A 23048-nucleotide genomic window follows, 5' to 3' on the forward strand; every position below is an offset into this window, starting at 1 on the left:
TCTTAAAAAACAACAACAACAAAACCCACAAGACACACAAGGAGAGATAGCTTTTATAGTCAACAGAAACACAAACTACAGAATGAGATACTCATAGACTGCTGCTTTTGAAATTCTCATCACGGAATATTAAATAACTATGCTGCTGCTGCTGCTGCTGCTACTAAGTCGTTTCAGTCATGTCCGACTCTGTGCGACCCAATAGATGGCAGCCCACCAGGCTTTGCAGTCCCTGGGATTCTCCAGGGAAGAACACTGGAGTGGGTTGCCATTTCCTTCTCCATTGCGTGAAAGTGAAAAGTGAAAGTAAAGTCGCTCAGTCGTGTCCGAGTCTTAGCGACCCCATGGACTGCAGCCTAACAGGCTCCTCCATTCATGGGATTTTCCAGGCAAGAGTACTGGAGTGGCTTGCCATTGCCTTCTCCGAAATAAACTAGGTTTAAATGAAAAAAAAAAAAAAAGTATCAAATTATGGCTAAGAGATAAGACTTTCAAGATGATCAAATGGAACTGAAAAATTATAGCATTTCTAGAAAATATGTAAAATACACAATAACATTAAACCAAAAACTAGATGCAGTGAAGAAATTAAGGCAATTAAAAAAAATGAAAGAGGCGTATCAGAAATTGGCACAGAAAGATGAGATAAAACTATGAAAGATAGTTTAGAAGACATGTGCAGTCATAGGCTATAACATTTATGCTTCCATCTAATTGAAGTCTAAAACAAAAATTAGAACGGGAATAAGCAATAGAGGTAATACCTAGAATTTTTGAGAATTAAAAGGAATGAAAACCCCAAAGCAGGAAAAATTAATTGTAAAAATTCCAAAGCAGGGTAAATAAACAAATGTCAACATCTAAATGCTACTAGAAACTGCAAAACACCAAAGAGCAATTTGTGAAAACTGCTGGGGATAAGAGACACTTTACCTACATAGGGAAGGAAACTAAACTAACAATGGCTTCTTAATGGCAATAATAAAACAAAGAGATCGTTAAACAGTACCTTCAGGGTACTGAGAACGCAAGACTACACAGAATTAAATAAACAGTGAAATTATCTTGGTGAATAAGAGTGACATCAAAATGTTATTCAACTCATTATCATTAAAATTTCTACTTTCTGAAAATTGATATTTATTCTGATTTAATAGTATTCCAAATAGTTTGTTTCAACATGTTGAAAATAACTTCAAAAATTTTGTGTGAGAAGAAAAGTTCAAAGAAAGCCAAATAAACTTGCAATTAAAGAAATGAAAAGCAAAAAACAAAAAGGGGGGGTGCTTTTTAAGTTAAGTAGTGACTTAATCAGATAACAGAATATTTTAAGATATACGAATTTAAAACAGTGAGGGAAATGATGCAAGGAAAATAAGTGACCTCTGTGGGGAAAAAATTGATCCCTACTGCATACTGTACACAAATTCAAATGAGTAAAGGACAGAATTATATAAGGCAATATTTTTAAAGATTTTTAAGAAAATCAGAATAACATCCTAGTAGGTGTGGATTTTGTCAACAAAATGCAAACATACATAATAAGCTAAAGGAAAAAGCTGAAATCTATTACATTAAAATGAAAAGTTTTTTTTTTCTTCTAGGAATAGCGTGAGTGCATGTGTGCTCAGTTGTGTCTGACTCTGCCACCCCATGACCTGTAGCTCACCAGACTCCACTATCCATGGAATTCTCCAGGCAAGAATACTGGAGTGAGTTGCCATTTCCTTCCCTAATAGCTCAGAGGATAAAAAATCCACCTGTGACACAGGAGACACAGGTTCAATCTTCAGATGGGGAAGAACCTCTAGGGTGGAAAAAGGCAACCCACTCCAGTATTCTTGCCTGAAAAATCCCATGGACAGAGGAGCCTGGAGGGATACAGTCTGTGGGGTCACAAAAGAGTTGGACACAACTGAACAACTAAACACATAACATTAGAATAGCATAAAGTAAGAACCAAATCAAAGCACAAGCAGAGAGAAAATATTTGCCTTATATATATTACTGACAGGAGATATTTACTGTCTATCACTGACAATAGATTTTATAATGGACTAAATGTGTTCTCAAAACTTAAAATTGAAGTCCTACTCCCTAATGTGATAGTATTAGGAGGTGGAGACTGGGAGGTAATGAAAAAAGAGCCCTTGCCAATGGTATTTGTCTCTTTGTAAGAGGAAATAGATTATCTCTCTCAGCCTTGTAATTTAAGGAAAAGATTGTCTGCAAACCAGGGAAAGTGACCTCCCCAGGCACTAGATCTGCTACACTTCGATTGCAGAATTTCTGGCCTCCAGAACCAGGAGAAATAAATGTTTGTTGCTTTAAACCACACACTCTCTGGTATTCTGTTATAGCAGCTCAAACTGATTAAGATACATTTTTTATCTAAAAAAAATTATATATATAGAAATATATATATATATTTGTGTGTGTGTGTATATATATATACATACTATACATACTATATTTATACAACAATAAGTAAAAGAAAAACTAGCAAACAGGAAAAAACATATATATGAATGTACATGTATGAATATATATGTGTGTGTGTATATATATATATATACATTCACAAATTGGGATATATATACATCCTGAAATGAGTATAAAAATATTAATCAAATTCAAACATAATATTTAGGGGTGAAAAAATAAATCACCAAAGAATAGACAAAATGAGTCCATTTATATAATGGTAAAACAAAACTAAATGGTGTGTTGTTTAAGGAATATGCATATTGCCTACAATTATTAAAAAATTAAATACCAGAGAATTTAGCATATTGAATGGTTAACAATTCAGAGTCATGTCAGTCTGATTGGAGAGGGGCATACAGGGAATCTCAAAGTTGTTGCTATGTTTTAATTCCTAAGGTGAAATATAGATACATGTATGCTTTTAATAAATATTATTAGTAGTAAGACTGTAAACTATATCCGAATAATAGGAAGCCATTTGCAATAGCCACCTTAAAAATTATTGATTGTTAAGCTTTATGCCACCATGATTGAGTCTTCAACATATGGAGTAAATAAATAGGGATGTGTCCAGATTAATTCAACATTTTTTCTGTCCAACTATATGCAAAGTTCAAAGTATTATCTTGTCAAATATGTGAAGTGTGTAGGGTAATGAAATGTCAAGAGGCAATACCATAGTCTGCTTTAATGGATTTTAGCACCAAGCTAATTTTATGCTTCAGAAATTCTTTATAAAAAAACCAAACATGTTAAAACTTTGGCTATTTCCAATTGATTTCTGACTTATTTAGTAGTATAACTAGCAAGATGGAAGAAGGAATTGTGAAAATGTTTAGAAATTGTTTACAGAGTATAGAGAAACAGCCAGGAAGTATGACATGAATGATCAGGGAGGCTCAAAACTTCAAGTACTTGATTTTAGAGATGTTTCTGCACTCAGGATACAGTTGTTCTTAGAGAAAGAAGATTAAAGGGATTAAGGATGGTATTTGTGGGATAAAATTATGTTTAATACCTAATGTGTAAAATAAAGTGAGCAAGCACTTGATATTAGTTATGGTACAAAATTTCCACAATGAGATTAATATCAACAAATTTATAAATGCTGAAACTAAATCTCAGATGTTAGGTTACTAAGTGGTCAGGTGTCAGAGCTGTGCTGAAATCATGTTTGCTAGAGAGATTGTTATTACTTATTAGTGTATAAGATGCTAGAAAGCATACAAATAAAAATTACCATTTTTAATTAAATATATGCATATATTTGAGGTACTTTAGCATTATACATAAAATAAAATTGAAAGAATGTACAAATATATCAGGGTGATGGGAAAATACAAATAGAATAGGAAGATAAGGTCAAGGAAAAATTTGAAGAGGACAATTTGTTTTTACAGAAAAGTATTTCTCACCAGAAAATATTATTTACTCCTATCTTATGGCATTGTTTAAAGCAAAATTAAAATACAGAGGAGGCAGATAAATGGATTGAAACTTTATCTAAAAATTCCTTGTAAATATCACACTTATGGGATTTGAGATTCTACATATGATCTCTGGTTTAATGTTATAAATTAAGACCTGACTTTTACTACTTCTGTGTAGATATTTTTTATTTTTATTTTTTGAACAGTATTATATTAGTTTCAGGTATATTCCATAATGATTGGATATTTGCATACATTATAAAATGATCACCACAATAATTCTAGTAACCATCTGTCCTCATAAAAATTATTATAATGTTATTGGCCATATTCCTTATGGTGTATAGTATATCCCCCATGACTTATTATATAACTAGAGGATTTTACCTCTTATTCCCCTCCCTTCACATATTTCATCCCCCACCCTCCTTTCTGGCAACCACCTGTTTTTTCTCTGTAACTATTAAGTCTATTTTCATTTTGACTTGTTTGTTTTGCTTCTTAGCTTACACATATAAGATCATGTGTATTTGTCTTTCTCTGACTGACTTGTTTCACATAGCATGATACCCTCTACATACACCTATGTTGTCATAAATGGCAAGATTTCATTTTTGTGGCTGAGTAATACTATGCTGTTTATCTGTACTACGTCTTATTTGTTGCATAGACATATGTGTGGTACTGTAACTGTGGGTATATAACATTATATATTTGTTAAGACCCATAAAATATAAAACGCCAAGAGTGAATCCTATTATAAACTGTGGACTTAATAAATAATGGTGCATCAATATAGACTCATCAATTGTAATCTCTGCTACTTTGGTGGGGGATGTTGACAATGGGAGAAGCAAAGTGTGTGTTGGGCAAGTGGTATGTGCAAAGTCTCTTACTTGCCATTCAATTTTACTGTGAAACTGCTCTAAAAATAGTTTTTTTTTTTAAGATGATATTTTGATGAAATCAAAAACATTTTTAATCTAATATCTTATTTTTATTTTTTTATTCAAAGTGACCAGGAATGTAGGAGTAGACCATAGTAAAATGTCTAGGCTAGAAGCTGGGCTCACTCAGCTAAAAATACAGTAAAGTTAAAATAAATATCAAATAAGAATCAAAGCTATCTCTCAGAACAGACCTTGGATAGATCACTGTGATCTATAGAAATAGAATGTACTAAAAATGTTTCAATTAAAATGATTCTAACATACAAACTGTAACATATTTACAGTGAAACAGACAAATCCTCAGTGTGTGTAATTAATGGTTGTAATTAAAATTAAAATAATCTCAAGTGGCATAACATCTCAGCAGAGATATTCATGGATGAATCAGCTATCACACATGGAGTTCTTGGAGAACTGAAAGGATGGCAGAGAGTGAAAGACCCAGTGGAGACAAGCACTGAACCCCACATGCCAGCTGGGCCCTTTCTAGTAGGAGGCAACACAGGCGGAATTTCATCCATTTGAATTGTATTACATAACACTTGTTTTTTGCGTGTTTGGTTTTGGTTATTCCTCTCTAATTTTTTAAGTTAGACGTATAAAAGTGGAGAGTTGAGAGAAGTTGACAAGATCAGACTTTTATAGAAGAGAGGATATTAGGAGAAAATCAAATAATGAAAGTAAATATATACAAAGTTATTTTAAAGTAAAACAGCTCTACAATGGCAACAGGTTACACAGCACAAGCCAGTCCTTGGTGTATTACAAACTTGCTGCAGCTCCTCATCATTTTCTTGAATTATCTTCCTTAATTATCAAGAAGCCTGTGAAGGGTTCAGGTTGTTTTTCTCACCAGTTTTATGCAGCTAGTACTTTAAACATTTTTAGAAACGATTTTTATTGTTTGATATTTTGTCTTTTATGTGTGTTTTATCATTGAAAACCTCAGTAGCATTTGCTACTCTACTATTTTGCTACTCATATGTTACTCTACTACTATTATCATTAATCATGGAAGCATGAGTTGATTTTGGGTTTTATTACTTAAGTCTATAGTTGTTATTTCAAATCAAATTCACACTTGACAAGGAATCAAATTATTTTTAGGTAATTACATTTACTAATTCAACAGGATTCCATTGCATAAATTGTCATAATTGTTATTTTTAATACATTGTATTTACAAAATTATTTTTACTTCTGTACCAATAACACACTAACATTATAAAATTAAATTTGAGTGTTTTGCTATTCTAGAATATCTATTGTCATTTAGATAATATTTAGTAAAGTTTGTAAATTTTTACATTATTCCAACTGTATGTGTCCATTTTCCTCTGCACGTACTAGCTTTATAAAATTTTTAGAAACACAGAAAACAACCTGATCCTCCAAAGAAATATTATGTTACTGGGTATATTGATTTAATTCAGTCTCTTAGTCGTGTCTGACTCTTTGTGATCCCATGGACAGGAATCTCCCTGTCCATCACCAACTCCTGGAGTTTACTCAAACTCATGTCTATTGAGTCAGTGGTGCCATCCAACCATCTCATCCTCTGTCGTCCCCTTCTCCTCCCGCGTTCAATTTTTCCCAGCATCAGGGTCTTTTCCAGTAAGTCAGCTCTTCCCATCAGGTGGCCAAAGTATTGGAGTTTCAGCTTCATCAGTCCTTTCAATGAGCATTCAGGACTGATTTCCTTTAGGATAGACTGGTTGGCTCTCCTTGCAGTCCAAGGGACTCTCAAGAATCTTCTCCAACACCACAGTTCAAAAGCATCAATTCTTTGGCACTCAGCTTTGTTTATAGTCCAACTCTTACCCATACATGACTACTGGTAAAACCATAGCCTTGACTAGATGGTCCTTTGTTGGCAAAGTAATGTCTCTGCTTTTTAATATGCTGTCCAGGTTGGTCATAACTTTTATTCCAAGGAGTAAGCGTATACACAGTAATACTGTGTATATAAGATGCATTTATTGATTAGATTTGTATTTCTTTGATAACATTCAAGCTTGAGTTAATTTATCAGATTTTACTTTTTATGATTTTTGCATATTCTAATTTCATTCTTTGACTGTCTTTATAGTAGGTCAATCATTTTTGCTGGTTTGTAATTTTTAAAGTAATTATGACTTGAACCTTTTGCCATGTATTTTTTCTGTCATTTTCTTTTAATAGTATTTATATTTTAAATAAAGAAGTATATTTATGAGGTTAAATTAGACTATTTTTGAGTGATATCTTCCTATTTATTCATATATCTTGCTTTACTCAAAATTTTATAAATATCAAGTTGATTTTTATTCTAATAATACTATGGTTTCTCTTTTTTCCTTTTTCTTTTGTTTCTTTTTGAGTTTAAAAGAAAGTTTTTAAAGATAGTGATTTATGCCAAATTATTGACTACTTCTAGATCCAGATTTCTAACAGGATATGTTAGGACTGAGAAAATGGCTTGAGAAAGTTGACTTTTTATTCCTATGTAAGAATTAAGTAAGAACTTTGTAAGAAGTAAGAGGAGTTTGGGGATTTTTACCAGTTGTCTTCACTTCTTGGGCAGATAGATGGCTTCTTGTTTCAAGAGTGTTCAGAAAGGAGAGTATTAAAAATGATTATGAATGGCAAAAAGCCATTCTTTAGGGATCGGTAGAATCCGCACTTTGTCTGGGGTAGCTTGTGTATTTAAACAAGAGAAAAGTGAAAGTATTAGTCACTCAGTTGTGTCAGACAATTTGTGACTCAGTGGAATGTCCATGGGATTTTCCAGACAGAAATGTTGGAGTGGATTGCCATTTCCTTCTCCAGGGGACCTTTCCAGCCCAGGGATCCAACCTGGGTCTCCGGCATTGCAGGCAGACGCTTTACCACCTGAGCAACCAGGGAAGTCCATTAAACATGAGGCTACTACTTAAATCTGTAGGGGAAAAGTGGCTAACTCAATTAATTTATTGCTAAGGAAAGGAATCTCCCAGTCATTTTAAGTAGAGATGTAATGTAAGTTTGGGGGATGTGTGAAGTTTGAGATTAGTGGATTTTTAGAAGCATACTTACTTGTATTACTTTTGAATAGGTATTGGAAATTTCTGTGTCTATAAACCACTCAGCTTTGACCCTCAGTCATTTGTAAGCCCTCTCATCTACAACGGAAGGAATATTGCTGGAATATATAACTTAGAGTTATCTTATAATCTAAGAGTTAAAATTGTAAGATTTGATGTAACCTGTAGCTTTGCTGGTTACTATCTCTATGATGTTATGTAAGTTGCTATAGCTCGCTCAGATTTAGTTTTCTCATCTGTAATATAGAGATGGTATAAAAAGGGGAAATGATCAAATAATTAAAATTTCAAAGAATCAGAAACAAACATATATATATATATATGTCTACCTTGTGAACCTATGAATTTCTCCTTCTATCACTAGGATATATGATCATCTGTGTGTTGTCCTATCTCTATTAATCTAGAAAGCATCCAGAGACCTTTTTGTTTGGGAGGCTATATTTCCATAAAGTACAAAGCATGGAAATATATGCAATTAAAATTCAATGTTTTTTAAAGTACTATTACTAGGGTCACCCAAAAAGCTTCATTATCTTTCACTAAGTATTTATTAGTCTTTCATTTGGAGCAAGGCTATTTTATTTTCATAAAAATTTACCTTCTTATCATTACATAGCAAATTTTTATTTCGAACATCAAATGCTTTAGTATGATAGTGCTATCATAAGGGCTTAATTGTTCATTTAATATTGTTCATATACCTCATGGAAAATATATCCAAATATTTGTACTCTTTGGATGTAATGCCACAAGGTTGATGGTTCCTCAAAAAAAAAAAAAAAAATTGAAATGTCATGTATCTTACCTGTTGTTGCTGTTGCTAGTTTCTTCAACCTTATATCACAACAAAACTCCCTTCTTCTTTCAAAAGATGGATCCATTGAATGAAGAAAAGAGACATTTTGAGGTAATATTTTAAGGGACTAGATTTGATAGGTAGAGTGCCTAACAACTATGGAATGAGGTTCATGACATTGTACAGGAGACAGGGATCAAGACCATCCCCATGGAAAAGAAATGCAAAAAAGCAAAATGGCTGTCTGGGGAGGCCTTACAAATAGCTGTGAAAAGAAGAGAAGTGAAAAGCAAAGGAGAAAAGGAAAGATATAAGCATCTGAATGCAGAGTTCCAAAGAATAGCAAGCAGAGATAAGAAAGCCTTCCTCAGCGATCAATGCAAAGAAATAGAGGAAAACAATAGAATGGGAAAGACTAGAGATCTCTTCAAGAAAATTAGAGACACCAAGGGAACATTTCATGCAAAGATGGTCTCAATAAAGGACAGAAATGGTATGGATCTAACAGAAGGAGAAGATATTAAGAAGAGGTGGCAAGAATACACAGAACTGTACAAAAAAGAGCTTCATGACCCAGATAATCACGATGGTGCGATCACTGACCTAGAGCCAGACATCCTGGAATGTGAAGTCAAGTGGACCTTAGAAAGCATCACTACGAACAAAGCTAGTGGAGGTGATGGGATTCTAGTTGAGCTATTTTAAATCCTGAAAGATGATGCTGTGAAAGTGCTGCACTCAATGTCAGCAAATTTGGAAACTCAGCAGTGGCCACAGGACTGGAAAAGGTCAGTTTTCATTCCAATCCTAAAGAAAGGCAATGCCAAAGAATGCTCAAACTACCACACAATTGCACTCATCTCACATGCTAGTAAAGTAATGCTCAAAATTCTCCAAGCCAGGCTTCAGCAATACATGAACCGTGAACTTCCAGATGTTCAGGCTGGTTTTAGAAAAGGCAGAGGAACCAGGGATCAAATTGCCAACATCCGCTGGATCATGGAAAAAGCAAGAGAGTTCCAGAAAAACATCTATTTCTGCTTTATTGACTATGCCAAAGCCTTTGACTGTGTGGATCACAATAAACTGTGGAAAATTCTGAAAGAGATGGGAATACCAGACCACCTGACCTGCCTCTTGAGAAACCTGTATGCAGGTCAGGAAGCAACAGTTAGAACTGGACATGGAACAACAAACTGGTTCCAAATAGGAAAAGGAGTATGTTAAGGCTGTATATTGTCACCCTGCTTATTCAACTTATATGCAGAGTACATCATGAGAAACGCTGGGCTGGAAGAAGCACAAGCTGGAATCAAGATTGCTGGGAGAAATATCAATAACCTCAGATATGCAGATGATACCACCTTTATGGCAGAAAGTGAAGAGGAACTAAAAGCCTCTTGATGAAAGTGAAAGAGGAGAGTGAAAAAGTTGGCTTAAAGCTCAACATTCAGAAAATGAAGATCATGGCATCTGGTCCCATTACTTCATGGGAAATAGATAGGGAAACAGTGGAAACAGAGTCAGACTTTATTTTGGGGTACTCCAAAATCATTGCAGATGGTCACTGCAGCCATGAAATTAAAAGATGCTTACTCCTTGGAAGGAAAGTTATGACCCACCTAGATAGCATATTCAAAAGCAGAGATATTATCTTGCCAATAAAGTCCTTCTAATCAACACTATGATTTTTCCAGTGTCTTGTATGGATGTGAGAGTTGGACTGTGAAGAAAGTTGAGTTCCGAAGAATTGATGCTTTTGAACTGTGGTGTTGGAGAAGACTCTTGAGAGTCCCTTGGACTGCAAGGAGATCCAACCAGTCCTTTCTAAAGGAGATCATTCCTGTTTGTTCATTGGAAGGACTGGTGCTAAAGATGAAACTCCAGTACTTTGGCCACCTCATCCAAAGAGATGACTCATTGGAAAAGACTCCCAGCTGGAGGGATTGGGGGCAGGAGGAGAAGGGGACGACAGGATGAGATGGCTGGATGGCATCACTGACTTGATGGACGTGAGTCTCAGTGAACTCTGGGAGTTGGTGATGGACAGGGAGGCCTGGCGTGCTGCGATTCATGGGGTCGCAAAGAGTCGGACAAGACTGAGCGACTGAACTGAACACATATTTAGCCAAAACCCTGAGACAGTATCAAAGATTAGCTATATATAAGACTGAAAAGAAATGTTAATTATTTGTAAAATGCTGCACTATTAGAGTTGTTTTTGTCTTTCTCCCTCAAAATCAATTTTGTCTCTCTCAAACTGATTAGCTGAAAGTTATCATTTTGTTGCTACCACTTAACATGCTTAAACAAGGATCTTGGAAGACATAGATGAGTTCATGGAATGTAATTAATATATTCTTTTATTGAATGCTTCTTGATATTTCAGTAATTATTTTATTCTGCTAAAATTTGGAGTACCATGCACGCTTAAATTCTGTTCTTAGATGGGTCTATTTAAGCATTTTCCCAGTTCAAAAAATTTAAGAGCTATTCATTCAGTTTGTCCCCTAAATAATATAAAATTTAGCCATTACTCCATAAATTGTGTGTGAAGATATATCAATAAAAAGATGTATCATCAACCAAAACATAATATACCCAGATAATTGACCTTAAGAACAGTTTTCATAGTTTTATTTTTATTGATTTGAACAGTTTTTCTTTTTGTTTTATGATGTGTAACTATTTCTGTGTTACTGCTTTTAATAGACTACATTTATAGAGGTATAAAGTGAGTTTTCTTTGGTAACTTGACTTTTCCCCTATTTTTACTTAGCTAATATTTTAAAGGAATCTAGCATCCAATTTTTTTTTCTATCAAAATTTCTTGAATTAAATTTGGTAACCAAAAATTAATTTTCTAACTGTGATTTGATTTTATCTGTTTTAAATTGTGCTTTCCATACACTTATATGATTTCAAATCTTCATTATGTATTAATATAATGGGAAGAAGGAAGTTCAAGTTATAAGCAAATATATTGTCACCTGTTGTCATGCCAGAAGATACTTGCTTTGGTATATGAAATGTATGAAGAAGTATGAAATTATGGATAAATCGTTCCTTCCTTTTTATTCTCCCAGAAGACCTGTCTATAGTGGGTTTTATAGAGCCTGGAGTGCATCTGTGTAATTAGCTTGGTTGCAAGCCATTCTTCCCATAGGTCAAGTCAATTAAAGGATAATGAAGGGAGACACGGCTCCAAACAGTGGCATGTGGCTCAGTGGCATAGTGCTCACCAGAGAGGGAGGACCAAGTCACATGGAGTATAGCTTTGAAATGAATTAAAATAGGATGTCGAACACTTTGAGTCCAAATCCTTCCCTCCCTTCTTTATTTTCAATCTGTGTACTTTTTCCATACTTTCTTCTTATGTTGGGCAGACCCAGTAAAGGCCTGGAGGAAGGAGTAGGAGATTCAAACATCAGTTTCAGTTAGTCATTTTCCCTGTTATGTCTCAATCTTATTACTTTCTGAGTTCATTGTTGGTGCTCACAAAGGATCCAGTTTTGATGGAATCACATATGCCCAATGTATTTGACAACTTCCAACTGAAGAAGTTCCAGAACTGAGCCTAGGATATAGCCAGGATTCAATTGGGATCATCTGAAAACTAGGAAAAATATTTGAATAAAGCATAAAAATAATACATGAAAAAATAATTTGAATGAATAATGTTAAACTGTGTTTAATTGTGATCATAAACAAAGAGCTATTTTTTAAAATTTCCTCTACAATTGTAAGGTAGAGAGAAGAGAATTTTTGGCAATAAGAAAAATAAATGGCAATGTGAGATTAATAACCAAACTCCTAGATTATGTCAACTAATCTTTTCAAACCAGTGTGCAGAGTAAATTGGCAGACACATATGTATAGATATTTGTTGCTTAATTAAAAGTCTATCAAATACTACCTCAGGATTAACTGGACTGCACAACAATTTGCCATCAACTGTGATGGGGTTTCCATCCTTTCTGCAGTTTGTTCCCTTGGCTCTGTTCTTTTGCCTGTTTTAAGGATTAAGTTGTTAAAACTTAAACTAAAAAGTAGAAAATTAAGTTCTTTTAAGTCCTTATAAGGGCTTCGCTGGTGGATCAGACATTATAGAATATACCTGAAATGCAGGAGACCCAGGTTTGATCCCTGGGTTGGGAAGATACCCTGGAGAAGGGAACGGCCACCCACTCCAATATTCTTGCCTGGAGAATCCCATGGACAGAGGAGCCTGGCAGGCCACAGTCCGTAGTTTTGCATTGCATCAAAAATAGTTAGTTGAAAAACTATGGCTAGAATACTAGAGACTTTACTTCTGGCTCTGCTGCTCACTTCCTGTGTGATTTTAAATACAGCAGTTTTACCTCTTTGTGCCTCAGTTTCCTCATTTGCTAACTGAGGGTGAGTAAACTAGATGATCTCTGAGGTTCTCTTATACCTTGAAAATTTACTGAGTCTAACCCATCTATTTTTCTTTTCTTTTCTTTTTCTCTTTTTCTTTTTTTTTTTTGGTGTGGCTGGTTTCTTTTTTTTTAGTATAAATTTATTTATTTTAATTGGAGGCTAATTACTTTACAATATTGTATTTGTTTTGCCATACATCAACATGAATCCACCACAGGTATACACGTGTTCCCCATTCTGAACCGCCCCCCCTCACCTCCCTCCCCGTATCATCCCTCTGGGTCATCCCAGTACACCAGCCCCAAGCATCCTGTATCCTGCATCGAACCTGGACTGGTGATTCGTTTCTTATATGATATTATACATGTTTCAATGCCACTCTCCCAAATCATCCCACCCTCTCCCTCTCCCACAGAGTCCAAAAGACTGTTCTATACATCTGTGTCTCTTTTGCTATCTCGCATACAGAGTTATGGTTGCCATCTTTCTAAATTCCATATGTATGCCTATCTATTTTTATTCATCAGATTTTACCCTGTAAAACAGAAAAGAGCCAAGGCTTTGTTGAGGTGAAATTATTTAACAAAGTGCAAATAACTAAAAAGTGTAAATATATTTTTAAACCACAAATAATCACTTTTTTGATTTTGAATAAACAAAGTCTGCTGCTGTATTATATGACATGTGGTATGTTATCTCTTTCTCCATCTTCCTCCTTGAGAGAGAAAACTGGAAACCTCCAAAGTCCTTCATCACCAATCCTTATTTCTCATAATGCTTTTATTTTATCATTTTCTTGAATTATTTGCATCATATGGCCATTGTTCTTTAGGAAACTAGATTCAACACAGTTGTGTGGAATCATGTTTGATTTGATTTTACCCTAGGCATCTATTTATGCCTTATAGTATCAGTACACAACCCCCTCAACACACACACGACACAAATGCTTCATTTAAGTACTGCTTTTCTATGCTGACAGGCTAAGTCCCATTTAGAAATACAGCATTTTGCTGTGAAGGATGCAAAGAAATGTAAAAATCATTTTTATGTTTAAATAAGCTTTATAAATATTGTCAGCCCTCCGTATTTGTGGATGGGGAACTCACAGATGGGGAAGGCCAACTGGATTGTTGCTTTATATTAGGGACTTGAGTTTCTGTGGGTTTTGTTATCCACAGAAGTTCTGGAACCAAATGTCTTTGGATAACAAGAGATGACTGTACTCAAAGTAACATATACTTTTTACTATCCTAATTTATTGAAATTTTGCTAATTTTAATTGAGAGAGAGTTCTTGCACTGACCATTTTATTCACTTCTAAGAATCTATTAGCAAACATAATATTATTCCTGAGCCTGCATTTGGCTATGAGCAAAAAAACCTTATGCCTCATCTCTAAATGCTATGTATAGAGTTTGAATGATACCTCCACACCTATTTTATTTCAGGTGCTACCAGCTAAACTAGAACTGGTTACAGAAAATATTGTAACGGAATTGTCATTTCATTAAAAAAAAAAAAAATAAAGGTGGGTGTATGAAGCTTCTGTCACGTCTCTCTCTATTTACAGTGAAAAGTCAATTCTAGGCAGTTTGTGTTGAAAATGACAGCGTTTCTATCAAGCTCTACATCAGCTGCTGCCTGCTAGAGTCAGAATTATCATCCTTCACTGGGCTGTCTTGCTTTATGATATCAATTAGCAAACAATCTGTTTTGTTGGCACATGGTACAATTAGGATGCAAAACACAGCGACTGTGAAACAAAACATTTTTCAGAGAGAAGGCTGCTGTGCTCAAGCACAGGGAAGGAGAAATGATACGAGTTTCATATCAGTCTTTCTCTTCTACTGATGCCAGTTTACTGACATTAATACCATGTAAGAGTATTGTTAGGTTGGCTGTGCCTTTCATTTTCTTCCTGATAATGTTAGTATTTTATTTTTAAGGACTTATACCTTTTAATCATTTCTTTTGAGTTTCAGGTGTTCTAGAAATTATATTCAAAACCCTACTTATTATAGTGTAGAAAAAATTTTTTAAAATCCTACGTTATGAAAACCAGGAGAGGCAGCACACTAGAGGGAGCTGGTAAGCTATCTTTCCGGTTTATTTATTTATTTTCATTTATCTGGTAATTTGCATATCTTTAGGGATGTTTCCACTGCTTAATCTGATCTATTTGAGACTTTTTTCTTTCTTTGTTGCTTTTTTTGGTTTGTTTTGTTTTAAAGACCAATAGGCTCATTTGATAGTTTTCATTGACCAGGAAAGTTCATTATTTTTATAAGCTTTATCCCATATGGATTGTCTGGGTGGCCTTTATACCTTTACTGAAGCCCTGCTATCTTGTACTGTGACATTTCTGATGTTTTATAAGAGAATCTCCACAGCTTCAAGTAATTGCTATTTAAGGTCCAACTGTATGGGCTTCAATATATACACAATTAACTCCTGGGTATTTCTTTTAAGCCATATTTAAACCCCAGTCTCCAGAGGTGAAAGGCAAGATATTTAAGTAATCTGCCACCTGGCTCATTCTCATGTGATTGGTACAAAAGACAGATTTCATCTTCCCAAAAATACACAAGAACAATTTTTCTTAAAAGGTCAAGTGAAATTTATTCTTCATGCTCAAAACTTTGGCATTTCAATTAACTTTTAAAAGTCACAAACAATACAGTGAGCTCTAAAATGTGCTTAAAAAGAAAGTACATTATATTTAATAAAGAAACTAAATTTAATAACTTTCTTAGAATATATTGCTGTTGCATCTTTGTTTAATGAAATTTTAGACTTTTTTTTGAAGTTCTGTGATAGTAGGAACACTAATTTGTTGTATTACCAGTGTACCTTTATTTTTTCAATTGCCTCTGTTTTCAAATATTTTTTAAAGTCACAAGTGAAAAGATGAAATAGTTATTTCACAAGTACACATGCTATAAAGAATGTAAGAAATTTAAAATGACAGTAATTACAATGTTAATAGAAATAGTAATATTCTTTCAGTGGGATACAGTTAAGACCTTGATCATAGTCCAAATCCAATCTTTGAGATCCAATATTTTATGGTAAAATGTTTCTTAGGATTTCTGCTCTCAAAGACTCAGTCTCATTTCTCAACTAGAAAAATACAAAGACTTCCAGCATATATCTCATGTAGCATGTTTTGTTTTAATATGCATATGCTGTGTGCAGGCTAAGTCCTTGCAGTCGTGTCTGACTCTTTATAACCTTATGGGCTGTAGTCCACAAGGTTCTTCTGTCCATGGGATTCTCCAGGCATGAACACTGGAGTGGGCTGCCATTTCCTCCTCCAGGATATCTTCCTGACCCAGGGATCGAACTCATGTCTCTTAAGTCTCCTGAATTGGTAGGTGGGTTCTTTACCACTAGTGCCACCTGGGAAGCCCTCTTTCTCAAAATATAACACAGGTGAAGCCCACCTTAAACTAGGACTAAAGAAATTCATCTTGAGTCTTACATCACTCTGAAATGTAAAATAGTAAATTGATCATCTTACGCTCCACCTCACCTCTAATTCTACATGCCAAGTATTATTACTATCACCATCAATACAATATACTAACACATATATATGGAATTTAGAAAGACGGTAATGATAACCCTATGTGCGAGACAGCAAAAGAGACACAAATATACAGAACAGTCTTTTGGACTCTGTGGGAGAAGGCGAGAGTAGGATGATCTGAGAGAATAGCATTGAAACATGTATATTATCATATGTGAAACAGATTGCCAATCCAGATTTGATGCATGAGATGGGGTGCTCAGGGCTGGTGCACTGGGATGACCCAGAGGGGTGGATGGGGAGGGAGGTGGGAGGGGGGTTCAGCGTGGGGAACAGATGTACACCCATGGCTGATTCATGTCAATGTATGGCAAAACCAATACAATATTGTAAAGTAATTAGTCTCCAATTAAAATAAATAAATAAAAAAAGGAGTTGACACCATAAAAAAAATTATTTTTGATTGGAAGAATTTTTCCTGTTTGAGGATGGAAAGGGAGCAAACCCATAAAAGTAGGACTCGTTTCAGCAAGATGGCTTTGTTTTTACCCTTTGCTCTCCCAGTAGTTATTTTACTTTCTATTGTCTTTATGTCTATCAGGTTAAAAGTCATTAAAAACAGGGTCTCCTCACATATTAGATCAGATGGGATCAAAATGAGTAACTAACTTGATCAAGGTCATGCTGGCAAACAAATGGAGGAGCCAGTTCAAAACTGAAAACCAGAAGGGTTGTGACTTCAAGTCCAAGGCTCTTTCTGCTTCACAAACCTCTTGTTATGCAAATATCAAAGCCTCCACCCAGATGTTTATTACAATTTCCTGTCTGTAACTTCTGAGTAATTATTGTAATGACTATTTAAGATTATTAAAGGAAGTCAATTTTTATTTTGTGAAAGATCACTATTACTTTCAATTAAAAATGTGTAAAGGCACTTTTAACATTTTCTAAGACAACTTCTATCTATTTAAACATGCATATTCAAAGGGAATATTGCCCCCCTTTTCTGGTATGGCTTTTGAAGATTGGCAACATAGTAGAAAGAGTTGAGTGTTACTATTTGTAAATACAAACAAAACATTCTTGGTTGCTAGAGATACTGATGTCCTGAGATATTTTGTCATCCTAGTAGGAAGGATTTCATCTAAAAGATTCCATGGGATCATATCCTTTGCTTTAAAACTTATAGCACTTCCAACTGAAGGACAACTTGCTGCTGCTGTTTAGTCTTTCAGTTGTTTCTGATTCTTTTGCAACCCATGAACCCTCCAGGCTCCTCTGACCAAGGGAATTTCTAACAAGAATACTGGAAGGGGTTGTCATTTCTTTCTTCAGGTGATTTTCCCAACCCAGAGATTAAACTCACATCTCTGGCTAGTCTCCTGCTTTGCAGACCAATTCTTTACTGGGGAAGCTCAAAGGACAACTACTGCACTTAAAAGTTAGACAAACATGACTTTCAAAAATCTGCTTTTTATAAGGTCACAAACTGTTTAGCATTTTTGAGTGTACTATTATGATCAGTTCTATTGTCTTGAAAAAGACTCATAGTTAATGTTAGGTAGGTAGAATAGGGAAAAGGAGTCCAAAATGGCCATGGCTAAAAGACAAGGAAGGCCAAAGGAAGGTCCAAGGACCAGAGTGAAGACTTCAGGCAGAACAAACAGAACAAACAGCACTCCCGGCTAAGCCCAATTTGCATAGGGCAGGCCCAGGTGGAGGAAAAAACATATAAAAGGAGGAGCCAAAGTGCTTTCTCTCGGACTCTATCTCCCGCGTGTGTGCGCGCATGCTCTCTCTCTCTTTCTCTCTCTCTCTCTCCCCCTCCCTCCCCACGCACTCCTCCACTCTCTTCTCTTCGAGTCTTGGATTCTCCTGCTATCTTCTAAATAAAATGGAGCTGTAACACTGATTTGCCTAAGAGCTATAACATGGTTTGTCCAAGACCCAAGAGCTGTGATGCGCCGAGGGCTTTAATGTTCCTTGCTCCAAATCTTTGTTGTGACGAGACAAAGAACCGAGGAACATACACTCACGTGACAGTTAATATTAAATACGTACATTTATGTAAATAATTTTGATCATTTGTTTTCAGTATTACAACCATACTTCATGTCCCAATTTTTTAAATGTAATTTGAAGAAAAATATTATCACTATTACATTGTAAATTCACTTAGAAATACCACAGAAATAGTTGCTGTACTCATGTGACTATACATAAGGATTTTTTTAGGGATCACCAAAGCAAGGATACATTTTGGAGTTGAAATCACATTTGAAAGGCTGTATTAAACCAACCAGTGGAAAGCCCTAGATTTATGGCATTTAAAAAATATAAACTGGACTTGCCTGGTGGTCCAGTGGTACAGAATCCTCCCACCAATGCAGGGGACACAGATTCCATCCCTAGTCTTGGAAGATTCTACATGCTGCATAGCAGCTAAGCTCGTATGCCACAGATACTGAGCTCATACCCTCTAGCCCATGCTCTGTAGCAGGAGAAGCCACCCCAATGAGAAACCCATGTGCAGCAGTGAAGACCAAGCACAGCCAAAAATAAATAAATTTTTATGAAATTGAGGAAAAAAAGTATAAACAAACACATTTTCAAAGGACACAGTTTATTATGCTCATTTCTTTAGAAAGCATTTTTTTCAAACAAATTTTTGTAGGAAAGATCTTGAAAAAAAAAAAAAAGACTTCATATATGTGTTAAATTATGAGAAAAACAAAGACTTTTATTTTATTGCTATGTAAATAATCTGTCCAATTGGAAGATTATATGAATCATCCATTTAAATTACAGGATGATCTAAAACCACTGTATAAAGTAATGCTGTGCAAACATGCTGATGTGATTGGTGACAAGGGTAATGTTACCTAACACAAGTTCCTGTGCCTGATGTACAGTGAGGCCAAAGTTAAATATGTATTGATTGATGGTGAGGCTATTGGTTGGTGTCATAGTAATAGTGCAGTGCTCTAAGACTCTTGTGCTCAGCCAGAAGCTACCAACTCCACCCACCATGAGGGCCTTGTTTCTGCAGAAGAGCTCAAAGATATTGTTATGTATGTTCCTTGAGCAGAGACCAGGATCCTGCTTTAATTGCTGCCCTAAGGTTTCTTGATTGTTCCTCCTTTGTTTAGGCATTCCCTGTTTTCCTGATTAGAAGCTGTTTGAATATGTCCTTTTGGAACTCAGGGAAGATCTGGGAGACTGAGGCCTTTATCCTGCAAATAAATGGTGGACCTGAAAAGGCTTTTGTGCCCAGGAAGGTCCCAGGATGTCCTCCTTGGTTTCAGTAAAGAGAAGTTGAATTTAGCATTACCTCTTAAATTCTCCAAAAGCCTATCACCATGACATGATGATTCTGATAGATTCAAAATTCAGAAAGATTTTTAATATTAGATATGGTTTTCTGGGATTGTAACAGCAAGAGGTTTGTGAAGCAGAAAGATCCTTGGACTTGAAACCACAGCAGATTTAGCTTAGTATTGGATCTACGTGCAGTATAGGAAGATACATCCCCTGACTGGTGGAAGGAAGGAAAAGAAGAAGGGAAGAAAGAAGGAAGGGTGAGAGAGGTGGGGAGGCAGGAACTTTAATCAGTATCCCTCAGATAGTCACTTTTACATGTTAGCTCATTTTATATTCAAGGTACAGTACCCGAAAGGGAATAACACAGAGAGGTCCAATGATGCTGAGACCTTGGCCTTTGTGCACCAGTGCCAAATTGAATCTTGGAGAGAGAGTTTTGAGTGAAGTAGAAAAGAGTAATTTTATTGCTTTGCTCAGCAAGGATGACACAGCAGACTCCTGCCTCAAAAACTGTCCCAACCCAGGAGGATTTGGTGAGTTGTATAGCAATAATTCAATGGCGAGGTTGCTGATAAGGATCAGGGAGAGTGCAGGGCCTGCACCTCTTTACTTTGGTCTCATATGGTCTAGCTGTTAGGATTCCTGGTTTTCACCCAGGCAGCCAGGGTTCGACACCCAGTATGGAAACTAAGAATACCCTTTGGGCTTCCCTGGTGGCTCAGAGGTTAAAGCGTCTGCCCGCAATGCGGGAGACCTGGGTTCGATCCCTGGGTCGGGAAGATCTCCTGGAGAAGGAAATGTCAACCTACTGCAGTACTCTTGCCTGGAGAATCCCATGGACAGAGGAGCCTGGTGGGCTACGTTCCACGGGGTCGCAAAGAGTCAGACACGACTGAGTGACTTCACACTTCACACATGGTCTCTTGACTGAGTTTCTCTGGTTCCTTTAATCTGATCTCAGGTGGTCCCCTCAAGAGCTTCTCAAGGTTATCAAACTCTGATCTTCTATTGAAGAACAACATCTTCCATTTCTTGGGAGCTTTAGTTCTGCTGTCTTCCTTACTATAGTGGTGAGTATCCCTGCTTGCCACGCGGGAGACCTGGGTTCAATTCCCTGACGGGGAGAAAACACACCCTTGGGCTTCCTACTAGCTCAGTTGATAAAGCATCTGCCTGCAATGCGGGAGACCGGGGTTCAATTCCTGGGTTGGGAAGATCCCCTGGAGAAGGAAATGGCAACCCACTCCAATATTCTTGCCTGGAGAATCCCATGGACAGAGGAGCCTGACAGGCTATGGTTCTTGGGATTGCAAGAGTCAGACAGGACTTAGTGCTACCTTTCTTTCTTTAGTTCTGTAAACAGCTTGAAGATACTATGTATCCCTGGAAGCAGAATCCAGACCTGACCCAAAGGCTGCATTGTAATCTCTTGGCTGCTCTTCCCTTGTCTCTACCTCCCTTCCCTTCCCTGATTAGCAACTGTTTGAAACACTTCCACGGCCAAGAGCCCTACCGGGTCCTGCTGGATTTCACCAATCCACCAAAGGAAGAAATAAAGGTGCTTGTCTATGAAATGTTCTAAGCTGTATGTGGCTCACATTTATTGTTCATCAGGGAAGAGACATAGCAAATGTAGACTGATAGTCTTCTTTTTTAAGGTATTATAATGTGGTATGTATGTATATGTTCACACATGCAGTTGTACATAAATGTTTATTTGTGTGTGTGAAGATGTAAGTCATGATTAGGAAATGGTAAGTCAGGATTGGAGATAAAATTATTTGATTGTGAAATTCTAAAACTAATTTAGTGAGTTTATGAATAGCTGATTTTATTCATCTGTCTGATCATGTAATCTTTAGGAAAGTCTGTAATCTTATGTTGTATGGCCCCAAGACCACCCTCAGATTTGAAAGTTTGCTAGAAGGACTCACAGAATTCAAATAAGCTTCTATACTCACAGTTATAGTTTCTTGCAGCAAAAGGTAAAAGTTTAAATACAGCATGGAAAAGGGTGCAAAGGGCAGAGTCCAAGAGAGACCAGGTGCAAGCTTCTGGTTATCCACTCCCAGTGGAAACTCATGTACTAAGTCGCTTCAGTCATGTCTGACTCTTGTGACCCCATAGACTGTAGCCCACCAGGCTCCTCTGTCCATGGGATTCTCCAGGCAAGAATACTGGAGTGGGTTGCCATTTCCTTCTCCAGGGGATCATCTAGACCCAGGGATCGAACCTGTATCTCTTATGATTCCTGCATTGGCAGGTGGGTTCTTTACCACTAACATCACTTGGGAAACACATGTGCATGCTAAGTCGCTTCAGTCGTGTCTGACTCTGTGCAACCCTAAAAACTGTAGCCTGCCAGTCTCCTCTGACTATGGGATTCTCCAGGCAAGAACACTGGAGTGGGTTGCCATACCCTTTTCCAGGGGATCTTTCCGACCCAGGGATTGAACCCGCGTTTCTTAACATCTCCTGCTTTGGCAGGTTGGTTCCTTACCACTAGCGCCACCTGGGAAGCCCTCATAGACAGTGCTTAACTCTACCAGCAATATTATGAGACAACACAGGCAAAGTACTGTCAAGTGGAAAAGCTCAGGTAAGCCTTGATATCCTTGTTTTTTTTTTTTTTTTACCAGTAGTCATTCACAGAGATCTGGAATAGTTGCATGACTGATCTTATCTACTAAGTCCCAGTGCTCCCTCTCCAGAGCTCAAACTGATGGCCTCCCTAAAAATAACAGATATTTATCATAAATCACATTGTTAGTATAAACTATCTGGTGTGATCTAAGGCCCAAGATATGTAAAGTCATTCTTATCAGGCAAGATGTTTAAAGGGCTTAGAGGTTATCTCCCAGGAGTAGTTCAAGGTCTAGCCCTGAAAACCTTCAACATGTGCAGGTTTTGAGCAGCCCAGACCTGCTGAGCTAATCCTCTGCTGCACAACCTAAAGCCTATAGGGATTTCCTGATTTTTGTCACCTACAGAATAAAGTCAGTATAGTACATTATTTATATTTTATATGTTGAAGACATACATTTCGTTAGTTAAAAATTAACATCA

General features: G+C 36.4%; 1 protein-coding gene across 17 annotated transcripts in view; it reads left to right on the forward strand.

Moving 5' to 3' along the window:
• Positions 1-23048, forward strand: part of LOC147365924 (uncharacterized) — an 851918-nt gene that overhangs the window by 564892 nt on the left and 263978 nt on the right. For 5 of the 17 annotated variants that reach the window (XR_015133034.1, XR_015133031.1, XR_015133030.1 and 2 more), the window contains exons 5-6: positions 20944-21052; positions 22470-22581. The exons of 10 other annotated variants lie outside the window; for them this stretch is intronic. The gene's annotated coding sequence lies outside the window, so the exon portion shown is untranslated. Of the gene's footprint in view, positions 1-10425; positions 11500-20943; positions 21053-21333; positions 21558-22469; positions 22582-23048 lie in introns of those variants that run through there. 2 more of the 17 variants (XR_015133036.1, XR_015133039.1) reach the window with 2 other exon arrangements.

The sequence above is a fragment of the Bos grunniens genome, chromosome 9, assembly GCF_055505025.1.
Source record: "Bos grunniens cultivar Pamir isolate PY7600 chromosome 9, Bosgru_T2T1.0, whole genome shotgun sequence".
NCBI classification, from domain to species: domain Eukaryota; kingdom Metazoa; phylum Chordata; class Mammalia; order Artiodactyla; family Bovidae; genus Bos; species Bos grunniens.